This window comes from Salvia hispanica, chromosome 2, assembly GCF_029641045.1.
Source record: "Salvia hispanica isolate PSC_SH4W2 chromosome 2, Shi_PSC_v1, whole genome shotgun sequence".
Lineage (NCBI taxonomy): Eukaryota > Viridiplantae > Streptophyta > Magnoliopsida > Lamiales > Lamiaceae > Salvia > Salvia hispanica.
In genome coordinates, this window is record NC_142693.1 from 30,420,959 (window position 1) to 30,440,539 (window position 19,581).

A 19,581-nucleotide genomic window follows, 5' to 3' on the forward strand; every position below is an offset into this window, starting at 1 on the left:
AAATCAAGTCCTAAAATGTAAATATCATAACAATTGAACAATAAATCATAAAATAAACTAAATAATTATACAAAGAGATTATGATTAAAAACCTAACCCTAATCTATCATAACCGTTGTGGTTGACCACCGAGTGCCGCACAACCTGCTGCCAAGGGCGCCAAGTATGTGGGTCCCCTTTACACCCGACGTGTGCCACCGACAACGCATGACCTAACTTGTACCTAGGGTTTTCCATTCTTCGTTTTCTTCGCTTCTTCTCTCGAACAATTTCAAGAATTTAATTGTATCCAAGACATCCACAATATAGGATTAGGGTTCACTACTTCAATAAAATGAATCCTACTTGGAACTTAGCTATTTTTCTCATTATTCTGTCATCCCACAAAGTACTTAGTATTTTTTTCCTTGGTTCTTATTTTTGGTCAGTCTGAATTTGGTCTGAATTCACACCCTTTCCTTGGTCTCTTCTCTTATTAGAAAGAAGTAAAAAGTTGAATGCCTTCACCAACGGGAAAAAGTATTGAAGCAAGATTCATTGATTTTCCATTTCTCTGCTTTTTATTATATAATGCTCCCTCCGTCCCACGTTACATGAGGCGTTTCTTTTCGGCATGGGATTTAAGAAAATTGTGTTTAGTAAGTTAAATAAAGTAAAGGAGGGAATAAAGTAAGAGAAAGAAGAGAGAGTAAAGTAAAAGAAAGAATAAAGTAGATGTGCTTAGATGTTTTGTTTTTAGCCAAAAAGTAAAATGACTCAAGTAACTTTGGACAATCCAAAAAGCAATACGACTCAAGGAACTTGGGACGGAGGGAGTAGTAATTATATTATGCTGCTTCAATTCAGAATTAGAGTAAGTATTTTTTGCTTTGATTACTTTGCCCAAACAGAAAGAATTCAAACATCAGAAATTTGAGGTTAGTTTAAATAATCCGGACTTTGAATCTCATTGCCCAAGTCTTTAGCCCGAACTGTAATTTGGTACAAATTTCTATTCTTCAACTGATTTTATTACTTTTTTTCATGCCAAATATTTTTCTATATATATGTGGCTGAACACTTGTCTTCAATATGTGCATGCAAATTGATACTGACTAAACCTATAGTAACAGAAGGAGTTTCAATGAATTTCTTTTTCAAATTTTTGGTGATTATGCTTCAAGTGATTTTCTCACAATCTGTGAGAAATCCATTCTCTGCCAGTGATATTTATCTCTTGGGTCAAACCCTAGATAGAAACCCTAATTCGTTTTCACACACTACTCTTGTGTATCATGACTATGTGCCCTCGCCACCATCGCCTCCGACACTTGAGCTGCAAATGCCACTGCCGCCACCTTCGCCAAAAGCAAAGAGAGGCAGTTGTCGGCCAGCCCTTCTTCCTCCGCCATCAGAAATTAAAAAACGTCGGATGCTGGAATATGGAGTAAAGTCGGAAAGACCACCTGCGCCAAATCCACCAGATTGTCGAGACAGTGGTTGTAGCATACATAACTAATGTGTAAACTGAAACCTTACTAATATTACTATGTATTATTTGTGGTTGATTTTCATACTGTCATAGCTCAAGTTCGTATTATTTCAATCTGTAACATCGTTGCTTATGTTGTTGTCGTGTTTGATTTAAACTATATGCAATAAAAAGCTTTGTGATTTTACTTGGAAAAGATTGATATGACAATATTCGTTTCTTATGTAAACTATTACTCCCTTCTTCCTTCGTCCCATATCAAGTGATCAACTTCTTTTCGGCACAAGATTTAAGAAGATTATATTTAATTAAATTGGATCAACTTTGGATATTACAGTTAACAGACAGGATTACTAATGAAATATTAGCTGCTTTGATACCATGATAGAAAATCAAATACATAAAAAAAAAATCAATGCAGAAAATAAAACAATGCAAAGAATCAAAAGGACGACATTGTACTTACTCCTTTCATCTCGTCCTAAGTGATTCGTATTCATTTTTGCATCGTCCCAACTAACGTCATGTATTTCCTTTTTTTCAAAAACCAACACTTTTATGTCTCTCTTAATTTATTCTCTCTCCTATTATCGTTCTCTTATTTTATTGTTTTTATATATAACCACTAAACAACACTTCTTAAGACCATCTCCAACCATTTATATCAAACTCAAATCCATTTTTGAGTATATGTCATATCAAAAAGTAGTTTTACTCCAACCAACTATACCAAATTAAAATTTCACACCATTTTTGAGTGTATATCTCAAAAACAATTTTACAGTTGGGTGTTCTTCAGTAGAAAGGAACAAAATGGATTTGAATTTGATGCATGGTTGAAAAGTTTTCTGCATTAGAACTCATTTTTAGTGTTGGTTGGAGATGGTCTTAATTCTTAAAATCTAGTGATGGAGTTGCTTGAAGAAAAACAATTTCTAGGTCAATCTGCAAGCCCAGAAGCAACAACCATTTGGCCCATTCCAAACCAGGCCATTAGCCATTAACCATTAACCAAATACAAATCAAGCCCAACTCATTGAAAATTTGAAACCCAAACCCAACTACAAGCCTACAACTCCGGCCCCTAAAACTAAATTCCTAATCGGAACCCTCTTCGCCTCTTAACGACTTAACCATCTTTGCTGTGCGCCACTCCACTCTCGCCATTGCTCGTTGTGAATTTGTTGTTTTGAACTCTGAAGATGTCGAGTTCATTTTAATTGGGTGGGTTGTGAATATATGTTTGTATAGCTGTATTTGGTGAATATGAAATTGAAACATGGTAATTATGAAAATTGGATACTATTTCTTCGCTTCGGTTTGGTTGTTAGATTACTGCCTCTCTTTTTTTTATATTTAAAATTGATGAGTTATTTGATTATTTTGTGACTTGCTAGGTAGTAATTTTGTGACGGCCCGAATTTCAAGGGTATAATAAATACGGCGACCCCAAAAACGGACTTAAAAGCAATAAAAACATAGGCTAGGGTTTCATTTAAAGAGATTTGACCAAGGTATTAAATGAACTATCAAAGTAATAAGTCAACGGTTTAACCAAGAAAATTAATGAAGAATAGATACCAAAAACTACGATCAAAAGTCAAGGGTTCGACATAGATTAAACAATAAACCACAACATGTCTCAATCTTCTAAACCGAAAGGAATAAGTTCAAGACAACCAGGTGATGCTAATATGTTTCAAAATTTCAGCGGAAGCAACCAAGAGAAAGTGAAGCCATGTATGAAGACACAACTACACTCGAAGTTCAAAATATCCATCTTATTTTATTAATGTGCTCAACACCCGCCACCGCTCGTCGCCGTTCAACCTGTACATAAGGAAAACACATGCAGGGCTGAGTATTTTGAAATACCCAGTGAACTCGTTGCCAAAACATTTTATTAGTTATGCCACCCTTACCATAGTGACCTCGAGTTTGCAATTATCAAAATAAATATCATCGAGTATCACAAAGATATTTTCATAGACTGGCCAGTCAAATAACTCCCCCGTTTTCTCATCAATTTCCACAATCACAACCACAACCACAATCACTTTTCGCCCACGAGACCGGCCGACTAGCAAGGACGGCTCCCGATCCCACATGTGTACACTAGCCTGGTAGGGTTTGCGGCCCTACTCAGACCCGAATTCGTTTATACATATCCATAGCCCTATAGCCCAATGGAGCGAACACACAAACTAGGCATCAGGCGCGCAACATCATCAAAACAATCACAGGCATGGCATAACAATTTAAACCACCCTCATCTCTCCACATTCATAAATTTGCAACATAAAAGAGTTTAAGAATAAAACCCACCTTGACTGCTTAGGTTTCAATTATGATTCCCTCTTTTGTTATCCGGCTTCGCAACCAAAGTTTCACCTTTTAATCACATATGCACATTGATGGAACTGGCAGCGGAAGCGATGTTGCATGGATTAACATAATTTAACAATTATTAATCACACCAATAAATCACATAATAATCAGATCTATTTAGCAGATTATTTAGACAAAATCTATTCGCGTAATTCTTACATGTATCATGCTCATAACTTGAATTAATCATGCTTTAAGAATATTGAAACCTAAAACATGCTTTTCTACGGAGCAGAAAATTACCTAATTAATTCTCCAAAGAATTGAAGATGGCTACCTGCTTCTCCACGTGACGCTTTGAATACTAGACCACAAATCTTCTCTCTGGTTCCCGAACTGTACTCCGATATCAGTGTGGGCTGATCTCACCAGAATACTAGGACTTAAATAAAGAAGACAGAATAAATCCTTTTGGGAAAAGGAGTAGAATTCGAAATCTCCTTCAGCTGGAGGGGGACGAAAATTTCAAAAATTTTAAGTATAAAAATTGTGTTTTCTGTCTCCTATATTTTCCTATTTATATTAAGTTCCATTTGGGCCCAGACAGGGATCTATGGAAGGTTTTGGATATGGGCTCATCCAATTTACTTTTTACTAATTAAATTGAACCCACAATTTAATATAAGTTATAATTGGAATATTACGAGCAGCCACTACAGAAGTAATATTGAACTCTCTCCATCCAAATCCGAAATTACAAGTAATCCGGGTTTCCGTTTAACTTTCATTTCCCGCGCTTAAGATAAAAATGTCCATTAATTAATTAATGTCTGCTATGAACTTAATTAATTAACTTCTTATTAATTCCAAGAGTGGACTTAGCATGAAACACTTATTTATTATTCATAGAGTAATCAAACTCCAACTAGCTAGATTCTGAATAATAAAACCTTGTTTCGCGCTCCTCCTGAGGACATTGTCAAACGAGACTCAGCTCGCGCACGATTCAATATAATAGCAATCCTAGCACCGCTAGATATTGATCACCACTACCCAATATATCAGGATAATTGGGTTATAAAAAACCCGCACCATTTGATAAGTCAAAGTAATGCATAATCAATACCGTATGCTCAATGCTAACCTACATTGATTAAGAAACAAATATTTATCAAGACCTCGCCTTTCAGTAGATAGCATAACAAGTCTTACTGTTAGATCCGTTCAGTGCTATACCACACCAATGTCATCTTATTTCAGTAAGGGTTAGAAATATACGGACTGACATTGCAACCTTTCTCGATGGATTTTCAAATTCCAACTAGGTTGTGAAAATTCACCTTTTTCTTTGTTTAGAACTGACCGTGTTACTTTAAAGTGGACGACACCCACAACCGGTCTACTAAAACAAAGACTTAGACTTTGTTAAGTTAACTTATACATTTAAACATGCATTAACATCCATTAAATGTAAAACATAACAACATTATGACAAAAATAAGCTGTTTTATTCATTGGAAAATAAAATAAGAGTTTTATAGTATTCAATCACTCGAAACGTGATTTATAGTATACAAACTCTAACAATCTCCCACTTATACTCAAAACACTTTCGAGTATACAAAATGTGCTAACGTCTAATTCTCCCACTTATACTGATAGCGGATTGAGGTCTTGAATTAGTCGAACTCCCATTCCTTCAACATGGCTTTCAAACGGCTTTACCGCTAATGCCTTCGTGAAAGGATCTGTCAGGTTGTTTTCTGACTCAATCTTGTCCACTTTTATGTCTCCTTTCTGCACTATATCTCGAATGATATGATACTTCCTCTCTATGTGCTTGCTCGCTTTATGAGCCCGTGGTTCCCTCGAATTTGCCACAGCACCAGAATTATCATAATAAATGGTGATGCTCTTGGGCATATTCGCAACCACACCTAAGTCCAGAAGGAAGTTCTTAAGCCATACAGCCTCTTTTGCAGCCTCCGAAGCGGCCACATACTCGGCTTCCATGGTAGAGTCTGCAATGCATTTCTGCTTTACACTCTTCCAAATTACAGCCCCACCTCCTAAGGTAAACACATATCCGGAAGTTGATTTTCTCGAATCTACATCAGCTTGAAAATCTGAATCTGTATATCCTAAAGGATAGAGCTCGGCTGCATTGTAAACTAGAACATAGTCCTTAGTCCGATTAAGGTACTTGAGTATGTTCTTTATGGCAGTCCAATGTCCTTGGCCGGGATTTGATTGATATCTTGCTACCATGCCAACAATAAAGCAAATATCAGGTCTAGTACAAAGCATAGCATACATGAGACTACCAACTGCCGAGGCATATGGTATTCTTCTCATCTCTGCTATCTCAGATGTTGTCTTAGGACACATCTCTTGAGATAAATGGATGCCATGTCTAAAAGGTAGGAAACCTTTCTTGGCATCTTGCATGCTAAAGCGTCTAAGTACTGTGTCGATGTAAGATTTTTGAGATAAGCACAACATTCTCTTTCCCCGGTTCCTTAGAACCTTGATACCGAGAATGTGTCCCGCATCACCCATATCTTTCATCTCGAACTGGTTGGACAACCAGTTCGCACTGATGACAACATCTTTTTATTGTTTCCAATTAGAAGAATGTCATCTATATACAAAACTAAGAACACAACATTTCCTTTCTCAACCTTCTTATGCACGCAGCTTTCATTAGGGCATTTTTCGAATCCAAACTTTTGAACGGTTTGATCGAAACACTGGTTCCATGATCTAGATGCTTGCTTGAGGCCATAAATGGCCTTCTTAAGCTTCCAAACCATGTGTTCCTTGCCCTTTACCACATAGCCTTCGGGTTGTTCCATGTAGATGGTCTCCTCAAGACTTCCGTTTAAAAACGCAGTCTTAACGTCTATCTGCCATACTTCCCAATCCATGTAAGCTGCTATAGACAAAAGTATACAGATCGATTTGAGCATGGCCACTGGGGAGAAGGTCTCATCGTAATCAATGCCTTCTTTTTGGGTATACCCCTTAGCCACTAGTCTTGCCTTGAAGACTTTAACTCGTCCATCGGATCCACGTTTACGTTTGTATATCCATTTGCTCCCAATGGCAGTACAGCCTTCGGGTAGGACAGACGTCTTTGTCTACCATTGATTGTAGTTCCGAATCCATTGCTTTAACCCATTCGCAATGATCGACATCTTCCTGTGCCTCTGCAAGATTCCAGGGATCAAGTACATGTTGTCCGAGGAGTGATCCATACACTCTCCCAAACCAATGTATCTTTCGGGCTCGTGAGAGACCCTCCCACTGCGACGCGGCACTACAATATCTGGAGTATTAGTTGAAATTTCTGGAATTGTTGTCACACTAGGTAATTGTTCTTGGTTAATGGAAGTGAGTCAGCTCTTCAAGAGCTATCTCACTGCTGGACTTATGATTCATTACAAAGTCTTCCTCTAAGAATGTGGCATGAGTGCTCACAATTACTTTCTGATCTCGAAGACTATAGAATTCATAAGCTTTCGTTCCTCTAGGGTATCCTATAAACACACAAACCTCCGTCCTAGATTCCAGCTTAGTTGGATCATTTTCCAATACATGGGCCGGACACCCCCACAATCTGAGATGTTCCAGACCGGGCTTTCGCCCATTCCACAACTCATATGGGGTAGTAGGAACTGATTTAGAAGGTAAATTGTCTAAGAGATAGTTTGCTGTGAGCAAAGCATGCCCCCAAAATGAAATAGGTAACCGTGCATAACTCATCATCGAGCGGACCATATTCAATAAGGTCATGTTCCTTCTTTCAGCTACGCCATTCTGCTGGGGTGTGCCCAGCGCAGTCGTTTGGGATTGTATTCCCTCCACTGATAAGTAGTCCAAAAACTCGGCACTTAGGTATTCGCCTCCGCGATCAGATCGCAGGCATTTGATACTCTTACCATGATGCGTCTCTACTTTAGCCTTAAACTCCTTGAACTTGTCAAAAATTTCAGACTTGTAGCGCATCAAATAGATGTATCTGATTTTCGAGTAGTCATCTGTAAAGGTGACGAAATATCGAAAACCGCCCCTTGCCTCGGTTGACATTGGTCCACACACATCAGTATGAATTAGCTCAAGTACTTCCTTGGCCCTATTCCCCTTTGACCTAAAAGGTCTCTTAGTCATCTTACCTTCGAGACAGGATTCACACTTCGAAAATGGTTCCTTCTCAAGACCTCTGATAAGATCTTGATCAACCATCGCATGAATTCTTCTTTCGTTGGCATGACCAAGTCTAAGAAGTACGTTTCATTCATTGAACTTGAAGGTTCTTCTCTTTTCTCAGAAATTTTCGATGTAGCATTGAGTTCTGATTTACGTTGATTAAATTGTGTTGAAGTGATTGTTTACAGATTGTTTTCCATCATACCACGACAAATATAAGAACCATCTTTCTTAATAACGCAATTGTCATTAAAAGAAATCGAATATCCATCAAAAGACAATTTAGAAACTGAAATTAAATTTCTTCTAAAAGAAGGTATCAACAAAACATTCTTCAAAATAAAAAATCTATCATTAGAAAAACGTAAATAAACGTCTCCCACTACAACGGCCGCCACTTTCGTAGCGTCGCCCAGCTGGACTTCGATCTCACTATCATGTAACCGTCTTGTCACCTGCATTAAGTCAGGATCAAAACATATATGATCAGTTGCTCCAGTATCAATAACCCAAGTATGAGTAGATGTCGAAGCCAAACATGACTCGACTACTAGAGCATGGTGCATACCTGTAGCCTTGCCCTTCTTAAGACAATCTGGCTTCCAATGACCTTCTTCTCCACATTTGAAGCACTTTCCAGTATGCTTCTTGTCACCCCGCTGTTTCTTCTTTCCCTTAGCATTCTTAGCTGCCACTAGGTTCGGTGCCTTTTTCTTTCCTTTTCTAGGCTTAGAGCCAGAGGAATTAGGCGCCAAACTCAGCATAGCTACCTTAGCTTGAACCATAAGGTCCTCTGCCGACTGAAGTTCAGTCAGCAGCTCAGCTAAAGTGTAATTCCGTTTGTTCATCTCAAAATTGAGCTTGAACTGTTGGAAGCTAGGGGGAAGACTTTGAAGGATTATAGTAACCTGGGACTCGGGATCTATCGTCCCTCCCAAAACCTCACAGACGAGCCTTCCTTCATAGACTTTGTCATGATACTCCGAAAGGCTTGAGACTTAGCCGTTCGATTCTGAGTACCAAAAAGATTTGCGAGATTTGTCATAATCTCGGCGGCAGTTTCCATGGCAGAATGCTGATGCTTGAGTACTGATGACATAGAAGCCAACATGTAGCACTTAGCCATTTCATTCGCCTTATGCCACCGTCTATGCGCATCTCGCAGTGCTTGCGCGGCATTGGCTACCGGCACAGCTGGGCGTGGAGTAGTGAGCACAAACTTGTACTCTTCAGTGAGAACTATTTCCAAGTTTTGTTTCCATTCTATGTAGTTTTGGCCCTCGAGTTTGTTTTCTTTGAGAATGGCAGAAAGAGGATTAAAAGTCATCTTGACGGATTTTATTGCACCGCAAACAGAAGAATTTACTATTTGTCATAATATTATGTAAAGAAATTGAGTAGATTAACCATAAAACTTTTCAAAATCTTACAACAGCAAAATTAATAAATTGTATCCTCCTATGGAGGTTAATACGCATTAAAATTTTGACAATTTTACTGGTCACAACACCGACGCATCAATAGCTTCCTCCTCTGGAGGTTGACACGCCTAATGCTGCCTAAGCACGACCATCATATTTAGCATTACAGAATTTTATTTCTACAACACACTCTCATAACAATGTTCATGTGCTGATAACAAAACCAAGCTATCTCATAAATTCTGATTGAACCCTGAAACTCGCATTTCCTTAGGATTATTGTCCCCACTCTGCAGGTGGCAATAATATTGGGAACCACTTTCTAGTTCATTCTATTTATTATGTGAGAAGTCCGCCCTTATGAACTTGTTGTTTTCGTAGGATTATTGTCCCTACTCTGTAGGTGGCGATAATATTAGAAAATCAACTTCACAATAATTTGGCAGTCCAATCGATGGAGACCATATATAAACTTTTAGTTCATAATTATCGCTTAGATATTTTAGTTATGGTTTTTCATTAATTATCCTTTAGCCTTAAGGCAGATTAAGACTAATTAAATTCTGTTGAACCCTGAAACTCGCAGTTCCTTAGGATTATTGTCCCCACTCTGCAGGTGGCTATAATATTGGGAACCACTTTCTAGTTCATTCTATTTATTATGTAAGAAGTCCGCCCTTATGAACTTGTTGTTTCCGTAGGATTATTGTCCCTACTCTGTAGGTGGCGATAATATTAGAAAATCAACTTCACAATAATTTGGCAGTCCAACGATGGAGACCATATATAAACTTTTAGTTCATAATTATCGCTTATATATTTTAGTTATGGTTTTTCATTAATTATCATTTAGCCTTAAGGCATATTAAGACTAATTAAATTCTGTTGGTATTTAATTGACTGGATAATTAAATATTTTATTATCTTTAGTATCATAGTTTAGGAATTTATTTATTCTAGAATTTAATTCTTATTCGTGTCATACTATAAGATATATCTAAAATAAAGTACATTATTTATAATCTTAATTAGACATGAAAAATTAAATTCATATAATTTCCAAGTTCAAGATTAGGAAGAAAATAATTTTATATTATTTAATGTAATGTTATATATATATCTATCTTATTTATAGATTCTAGATATATATTATAATAAGAAAACTATTAAATTATTCTTATCTATATCATCTAGGAAATAAAATATTCATAGATATAGAAAATAATCAAAATATTCCTAAAATCTAGGAAAATCTTCCCAAAATATTTTATTTCATTAAATAATATTATTTTTAATGATATGTTTTAATTTATGAATTAAATAATCATTAAAATAATCTTTCGTCAATATCTTGTGATTCGAAATTTGCACGAATCAACACGACGAAGATTTGAAGTTACCTCCGGAGACGCTCGCCGGAGGGGCGTGATCGCCACCAGACCGCCGCCGGCAGGCCCGCGCCGTTTGGCGCGATGCTTCCGCCTTCCCTTCTTCCGGCGGAAAAACCGCCGTTGTAACTCCCTCCGTCGAAGTTAAACCAGAAACGCGGCCGGAGCCGCGCCTTTCCGGCGATCTCCCACTGCCCCACGAGCTCGCCCGCTGCAGCAGCCGCCGCTCCCGGCGTGGCTACTCTCGGTCGCGCCTCGTGAGGGCTGGATCGACTAGGGTTAGGTTTAGGGTTAGGGTTAGGGTTTCCGGTGAAGTCTCGGTGCCTCGGCAGCTTTCGGACGAGCCACCGCGCCTCGTCTCCTCCGCGCGACGCTGCAGATTCTGGCCAGGGCTTGCAGTCTCGACCAGCGGCGCGCATGAGCCCATGCTCGTCAGCGCTTCACCGCGTGATCGCTTCCTTCGGCACCCACTCGTTGTCGCCGTTCTCGATTTGCACCGGGTGCCGCCTAGGGTTCGCGGCCTTTCCCGGCGGCGCGCACGAGCCCTTGCTCGTCGGTGCGTCGCCCCATGCCCGTCGACCCTCGGCTCCCACTGCTTCGAAACCCTACTCCGATCGCATGTAGCGCGATTCGTCCCGGCGCAAGCGCCGACGAATCGCACATCTCGTGCGTTCGAATAATTCAAGTTCTTATGATTCGAATGTTCTTGAGTTCATCATGCATAAGATAAATAACAAAAATACAAGAACATGCTTCGTAATCAAATAAGACATGCATACATGAATTTCGCAAAATTTAAATCCAAATAATCAGAGCCAAAGACTGGCTTTGATACCAATTGATGGAACTGGCAGCGGAAGCGATGTTGCATGGATTAACATAATTTAACAATTATTAATCACACCAATAAATCACATAATAATCAGATCTATTTAGCAGATTATTTCGACAAAATCTATTCGTGTAATTCTTACATGTATCATGCTCATAATAGAAGCATGAGGGTTCAAAAATACCGATTAATCGGTTAGATGAAGAGAGATTGACATATAGGTATCTTTTCTTGTCAAAACGAACGGTAGAAACAAAGTAGAGACTTGATTCTTCAACAATTCTTGACGCTCAAACTCTAATTCTTCTCAAAAGATGAAGAATTATCGGAGAAAAGTAGAAGAAAATTGAGAGAGAGAGAGAGAGAAGAGGGAGTGGCATGTGATTTGGGGGTGGGGGGCGAAAATTTTGGGGTTAGGGTTAGGTTTTGCTCTTATTTATAGGGTTCAATAAAATCTTTAGGTAATTAAATAGAATATTTGGGAAGATTTGATTCTACATAATTAAATAAAACAAATATTGTGGAGTAGAGAGGAAGAAACAAGAAGTGGCGTGAATTAGGGTTTTCAAGCTAGGGATTTTCGAAAATCCTTGGCTTTTATTTAGCCAAGATTTTGTTTGGTATATTTTTCGGAGTAGAATAAAATATCACGGAGCAAAACAAAATAATAAATCTCCCACCTAAAATTTGAAATAGGCGTGTATATGGGTTCTTCCATAAGGAATGGATTTTAAATATTGACTAAAATAAGATATGGCAAGATCTCCTTGAGGTATGGTAAGATTTGCTAGAATATTTATATTTATGTATGGAAGGAATCAAATAAGAGATCAATTAAACAAATAAAATAATTCCTTCTTCCCAAACTTAGGTCATTTTCGAAAATCACCTAGAATAAATATGGGTGTCGATTTCTCTCATAGAGAAACAGAAAATAATTAGGTTTTGGATTTAATTTGGATGAATATCCCAAGAATTAAATTAAATCCGGAAAAATAGGATTTTTCTCCAATAATGTGAAGGGGTTCGAAAATTTCAAAAATGTGGTTATAGTATTTATGGAAATATCCTAAAAATCTCACTCACCCTTAAACAAATAATTCACCACATAATTTCACCTTTAATTCAAATATTCATATGCCACGTCATATACTCAACGAGTTTGACTATTCAACTCGAACTCAACCCTAGACGCGACTCGGTCATAAGAACTTATGAAATAAATTCGTTCATCATTTAATTCGCGTTTCCTACGTCATCAATGGTATTCAATAAAAATTTTACGGCTCTAAAATTAGGGTTCGAAATTTCGGGATGTTACAAATTTACTAGGGGTGTTGTTTTTATTTGATTAGCTATAAATGCATAAATTGTTTTGTAAAGGGCTAGAGTTTCAATGAAACAACAATCTGGATGGATAAAAAATACTAGTAGCTAAATTCGTTAAAGAATCATCAACCATATACACATGGAGTACAGTATTTTAATAGAGTCGAATTGCTTTAGTTGCGAATTATATAAACTCTCTGATTTCTTGCTAATGAAACTTACTGCGTTTTTGCATGCATCATTCCCAGTTCTGATATTAAAATAATTCATATTGTACTAAATATTTAGTATGAATTTGTACACGTAAAATTATTAAAAAGATTGGCGATCGATCATCTTGACTTACTGCATCAATTCCAAAAGAAATTGGGGTCTAATACATCCCTTCGCTCTATATTAGTACTGCAGTAGTTGAAAGAATCCTCAAGTGTTATCGTTTTGTCCATTTTTGTTGATATTAGTATTAAATTTCTTGGTTTATTTATATAATAAACAGTTACGAAGTTGCAAATTATTCAAATAATTAATATTCTTGGTTTATCAAACATCAATACACTGTTGTCTTATATGCCCATAAGTTGACGATTGATGATTCTACATTTTATAGTATATCTATTCCACGTGAGATGGCCAGCTTTACAATTTTCTACTAATAATTTGTCCAATTATATACAAGTTGAGAGCTGCCCTTTACCGTTATCCTTTTGTAAGATTTTATCATGTGCCATTTCCAAAAGATACGTAGGATAAAAGCTATAGATTTCTGGAGAAAAGTTTTTGTGTGTCTACAAAGTTTGACTCATGCAGTTGTCACCTATCTTCCTATAGAAGCAATTCCTATCATGGGATCGAACGTGTCATTGTCATATGACAACGTGCCATTTAGTGATTGGAATCGAATTTAAGAAACGTAATAAAGAGTGAGTACGTAGATTTTATTTTTATATATTAGTTTTATAATAAAATATAAGTGAAAATGAGTTAATGAAATATAGGATTCACTACTAAAAATATTAAAATGTGAAATGAGATAAACTTTGAGGAACGGATGAAAATGGAAAAATTGGATAAACTAGGGAGGTAGTACAACAAAGACTTATATGTGATGACGTGTGTTATAATTCAAATGTGAGCCATCAAAAAATATGATGTAAAAAAGATCATTTATATACCTAGCTAGTGCGTCACTGTCACTATGAGCTTTCTGTTCGTTTTATTTTGTTTTAGTTTTTTTTTTATCTCATTTTTAGAATATAACTACCATCTCACCAATTTATGACAATGAAATACAGAACTTAATTGATAAAATAATTTTTTAATAAACAATTGATCTGGAGTTCAAGTCAATGTTATATGCGGGACATCAGGATTCAAGAGTATCACTGTATGAGTTTACAAATTAAAGACCAAACTATTTTTTCAAAAGAGTTACTAATATATTAAGACCCCGTAAATTTGAAATATAAGTATTCAATATCTCGCTTCTTCACTAGTTGCTTTTTAATGAATAAATAAATAAATAAATTTAATCATCATTAAATTCAATTCAACACCTTTAGTCCAGACATTAACTATCTACCATTATCAGAATGCACAAAACCTTTAAAGAGTACAGAAACAATTTATTACTTTGCCATGTCAATACCTATTGTTGATATATTTAACTAAGAAATACTCCATTCGTCCCTATATAGTTGAGTCGTATTTCTTTTTGGATTGTCCCACTGTAGCTGAGTCATTTTTTTTTTTTTTGGCAAAAAGTACTTTACTCTCTCTACATCTATCTAAATTTTTCCTTTCTACTTTATTTTCCATTTGCTTACCTCATTTAAAACATTTTTTCTTAAATCTCTCGCTGAAAAAAATATGACTCTACTACATAGGGACGGGGGGAGTAAAATTTATGCAAATCCCTAAAACATAAGAATAATATTAGTAGTAGTAATATCACTATTGTTTTGCATCAATCTGGCCAAGTTTATTTGGCTATTAGCTTGCCTGCAATTAAGTGCCGATATGCCGATATTTCAGCTACGCTTATTACCTCAACTTAAAAGAGTGTCGATTCCAAATAAAAATTGCTCAACTAATCAGACAAAAAAGAACCCCTTTTAATTGTTGCCAATCAATATAGAATTGACTCTAGCTTCCCCAATATATGAATTAGGTCTTATGTTTGGGGAAAATTTAAAATACTGCAAAGTAAACTATAAACTGTATGACGTGTATATCACTTGCATATTTGAAATATCTCATGAAAATTAATTTCAATAGAATTCTTTAGTTAAAAAGTCTTATTGCTTTTCACTATTCGAACATTTTTTTATCTTTTAGTACTACTAGTATTTACTTTTTCTTATCTATAATTGTTCCTTCCATAAAAAATGTCATATTTATGGGATGAGACAATATTTTAAAAGGTTTTGTTTTATGTGCTAGATGGAGAGAAAATATAATTTTTAAAATAATGTGAGATTAGAAAATAGAAATGTGATATTTTTAGTGAGATAGACTAAAAAGAAAATTAAGATATCTTCTATGAATATATTATATATCTAATTAATTTATTTCTTTGTCATTACATTTTTCTCTCTTTCTTATATCTATGATATCAGTAGATTTACGCACTAATCATTAAATTTTTATTGTAGAAACAACTCAAACAAGTACTGCACTAACTAATCATTTAATTTTTATCGTAGAAAGAAGTATACTCCGTAGTTATTAATGACTAATAAAAGTATCTAAAAAAAGAGTAAAAAGAAGCTCATGCCGTAATAAACTCTTTCATCATATACTTCTGATATTAAATTTCACTAGTGACGTAAACATACAAATGACATTCCCATCCACTATATTTAAAATAAAATATTTAGCACATTACATTTAATTATTACTATAGTACAATCACAATTCACCTTCAAATTTAACTTAAACCCCAATCGAACCTACCTTAAATCTCAATACCATCTCTTCATTATTAGTATAATGAAGATGAAAATGTAGAAAGCGTAAAAGACTATTTGCATCGAGGCATACAAGACTTTGGAGCTGGTTTAGGTGGTGGGTCCAGTTCTTGTATAACTACTTTCTGCATGGTCATGGAACGAATCTCCGATTTTCGACGAAGATGGGCTGGCCAACGAGGGCCACCCTTGGTCTTAGGCAGCGGTGGTGGTGGCGGAAGCAGAGTAGTCGGAGGCGAAGATGGGCAGCGTGGGTCGTTGAGAGTTCTTCTATTGGTTTCAGGCAAAGCAGGAGGAGATGGTCTTGTTAGAGAAAATAGTGGGTTAATCAAAATCAGCAACAGCAAAACCAAATACATTGCAACTAACAATTTAAAATTAATTTGGATAGCTAGTAAAAGAGAAGATAGTTTGGTCAACAAATAACAAGAGAGGTTGGGAGAGAAGTTTGATAGCTTATTTGAAATGATATTCTCTGCAAAATACAATCATGATAGAGCTTTATAAGGATCCAAACCCCTTTATAAGTAAGAAACAGTATAAAGTGTACTCTCTCCAATCCCCATGGGAATGCTGAAATGTAGTATCTGCTTATAGTGGCTGCTTTTATGGTTTTGTAACTTTAGTAGGAGTAATTATTATAGACTTTATATATAATAACGGGTGAAAAAATTATAAAATTTGGTCAAATTCTTACATGTAATTTTCAAAATTAGTCAGAAAAATAATAAATTTTGAATTTATTCTTAATTATCCTATGATGAATCTATCCATATGAAAGCCGAAAAATCATACATAAACTTTAGTACCATCTATAAATTAAACAATATTATCAATTCATAAATAAAATAAAATAAAATTTGTTGAAAAAAATGAACAAATATTTCACGTTAGGGGCATATCTGCGACTGAACTAAAAATTGGAATAAGTAGGTGCTGAAATTTATTGAAAATAATCATTTTATTTTATTAAAATATTTAATTATATATATAATATTTACGAGACATCGGATAATAAACAAAAAAACAAAAAAAATCAATAATGTCATTCTCAAATTCACGTAAATTATAAATCACAAATTACAACCTAAATTCCAAATTTGCTTTAATTTAATATTTTTTATTTCCACAATAACCAAATTATTTAAAAATCACTACAATCATTTTTAGGCATACTTAAATTGAATAAATAAAAAAGAATTTAGCTTCAATTTACTCTTTTTTTATAATAGATCATCAAACTAATTTTTATAAAGTATTTAGTTAGATTTTACTATAATTGTGATTTATAGATAAATAAGTTATGGAAAGGCAATGATCTCGAGTAGTACATTATAAAATTATAAATTGGGCTAGGATAATAATAATGCCTTCCACAGTTGTAAAAACGAATTGACTAGCCTATAAAGCTATAACTGTTTACATGCTAGCTTTCATATAGCCTCTGCTTTCTTTCAAAGTTATTTTTGGCCATCCGCAACGCTGTCTCTTATCCGTCTCTTAACCGTCTCATCTCTTCACTATTCATGGGCCCCATTGTACTTTTCAGCTCATCTCTTAACTAAGAGACAGCACCTGCATCCCTCCATCTCTTAACCATCTCTTAACTATTCATTCAATTTCATTTTTTATTTTTAATTCCAACAAATTCAATTAATATAAAACACACTTCATTATAAATAAAATAAAATTACAATTTAAATACCTAAAAAAATAAAAAAGACAATTAAAAAACTAGAAATTACAAATTGCACACTTAAACTCAAATAAAAAAAATGGAGGCAAAGAAGCAGAAGAAGGAGTTCTCTAGTGACGATCATCTAACGGTTGCCAAATTTTGCCTAAATGTGCTCCATTAGATCCTCCTGGAGTTGGGCGTGGGCGGTAGAATCACGAGTCCTTGCCCGAATAGACAACCGCTCTTGTAAAGACGGATGCACTCCCGTTCGAGGCGGACTACTTGCGGTTGAGCTTCCCGGGGTTTCAGGGTCGAACCAATTTTCCGCCTCAGGTCCTTCGTCGGCGACAATCATGTTGTGCAAGATTATGCACGTATACATGATGTCGACCATATTCTCCATAAACCACTGTCGAGCCGGGGCTTTGATAATGTTCCATCAAGCTTGGAGAACCCCGAACGCTCTCTCCACATCCTTGCGAGCAGACTATTGCTTCTGCGCAAAAAGAGACTGTTTTTCGTCCGCAGGCCTGTTGAACGTCTTCACGAAGGTTGGCCACTTCGGATAGATGTCGTCGGCAAGATAGTACCCCATTTTATACTGGCGATTGTTAGCGACGAAGTTGATGGCCGGCGCTTTACCATTCAGAACTTCAGCGAATAGGTCGGAGTTGTTGAGCACGTTGACGTCGTTGTTCGAGCCGGGGACCCCGAAATTCGCATGCCAAATCCATAGCCGGTAGTTGGCGACGGCCTCGAGTATAACGGTGGGGTGGGTGCCTTTGTGGCCGCTCGTGTATGACCCCCTCAACGCCACAGGGCAATTCTTCCATTGTCAATGCATGCAATCGACACTCCCGAGCATCCCGGGGAATCCGTGCACTTGTTCGTGAAGACGGAGCAGAAACTGACAATCTGCGGTGGTTGGCTTCTTCAGAAATTCGGCGGTGAAGGCTGCGCGAATGCCTTTGCAGAAGTTCAACAAACAAAGTCGCCCAGTGGATTCTCCGACGTGCAGGTATTCATCGAACGCATCCGCCGTTTGTCCAGTAGCAAGCTGACGGATAGCCGCAGTACATTTCTGGAGCGTTGTGTGGCTAGGACGGCCAACAGCGTCGAACCCTTCTCTAAAGAACTCTTCCCGCGCCGCCAATGTACTCGCGATATGCAAAAATAGCGGGCGTGACATATGGAAACGGCGACGGAAGTAGATATCTCCCCACACCGGGTTCGGACTGAAGTAATCACGTTCCAACCTTGCGGCGGCTTCCTCCCGGTTACGATGGATGTATGTCCGGCGTCGCCTAGGAGGCGCGGCGGCTTCCTCCTCCCTTCGTCGATCTTCTTCTAGCGATTCTTTCATTATTCGACGCATTTGCTCAAATGGATCCATAATTGATTAAATTAGGGAGAAGAAAAAAATAAATGAATGATTTTATAGAAGTGATTGGAGAGGAAAGAAAGAGAGATGAGAGGATAGATGTGTGTTTGTGTGTAAAATGGAGAATGGAGAAGAGTATATATAGAATATAAAAAAAAAATTAAAAAATATGACCGTTTACCGTTTTTTTTTTAAATTTTTTTTTTTTTCGAAAAATCTGATTTTTTTAAAAAAAAAAAATGAATTATGACGTCATAAATCTGACGCCCACTCGCGGGTCGGGAGTGGGCGTCACGCCAGCCGCCCGCGCGCGCCACGTGGCGCCGGGCACGTGTCTCGCCAGCTCGAGGCTGGCCTTGCCGGGACGCATCGGGCGTTGAGACATCTCGTCTCGTCGAGACGAGACGGGAGCCGCAACGCTGTCTCGATGCCGTCTCGTCTCGTCAAGACGAGACCGAGACCGCAACGAGGCAGCGTTGCGGATGCTCTTATACTCCCTTCATTTTGTAAGACTCTTTTCATTTTAGTTTATTATTTAAAAATAGCAATTTTTAAATTTTCTATTTTAAAAAATATTT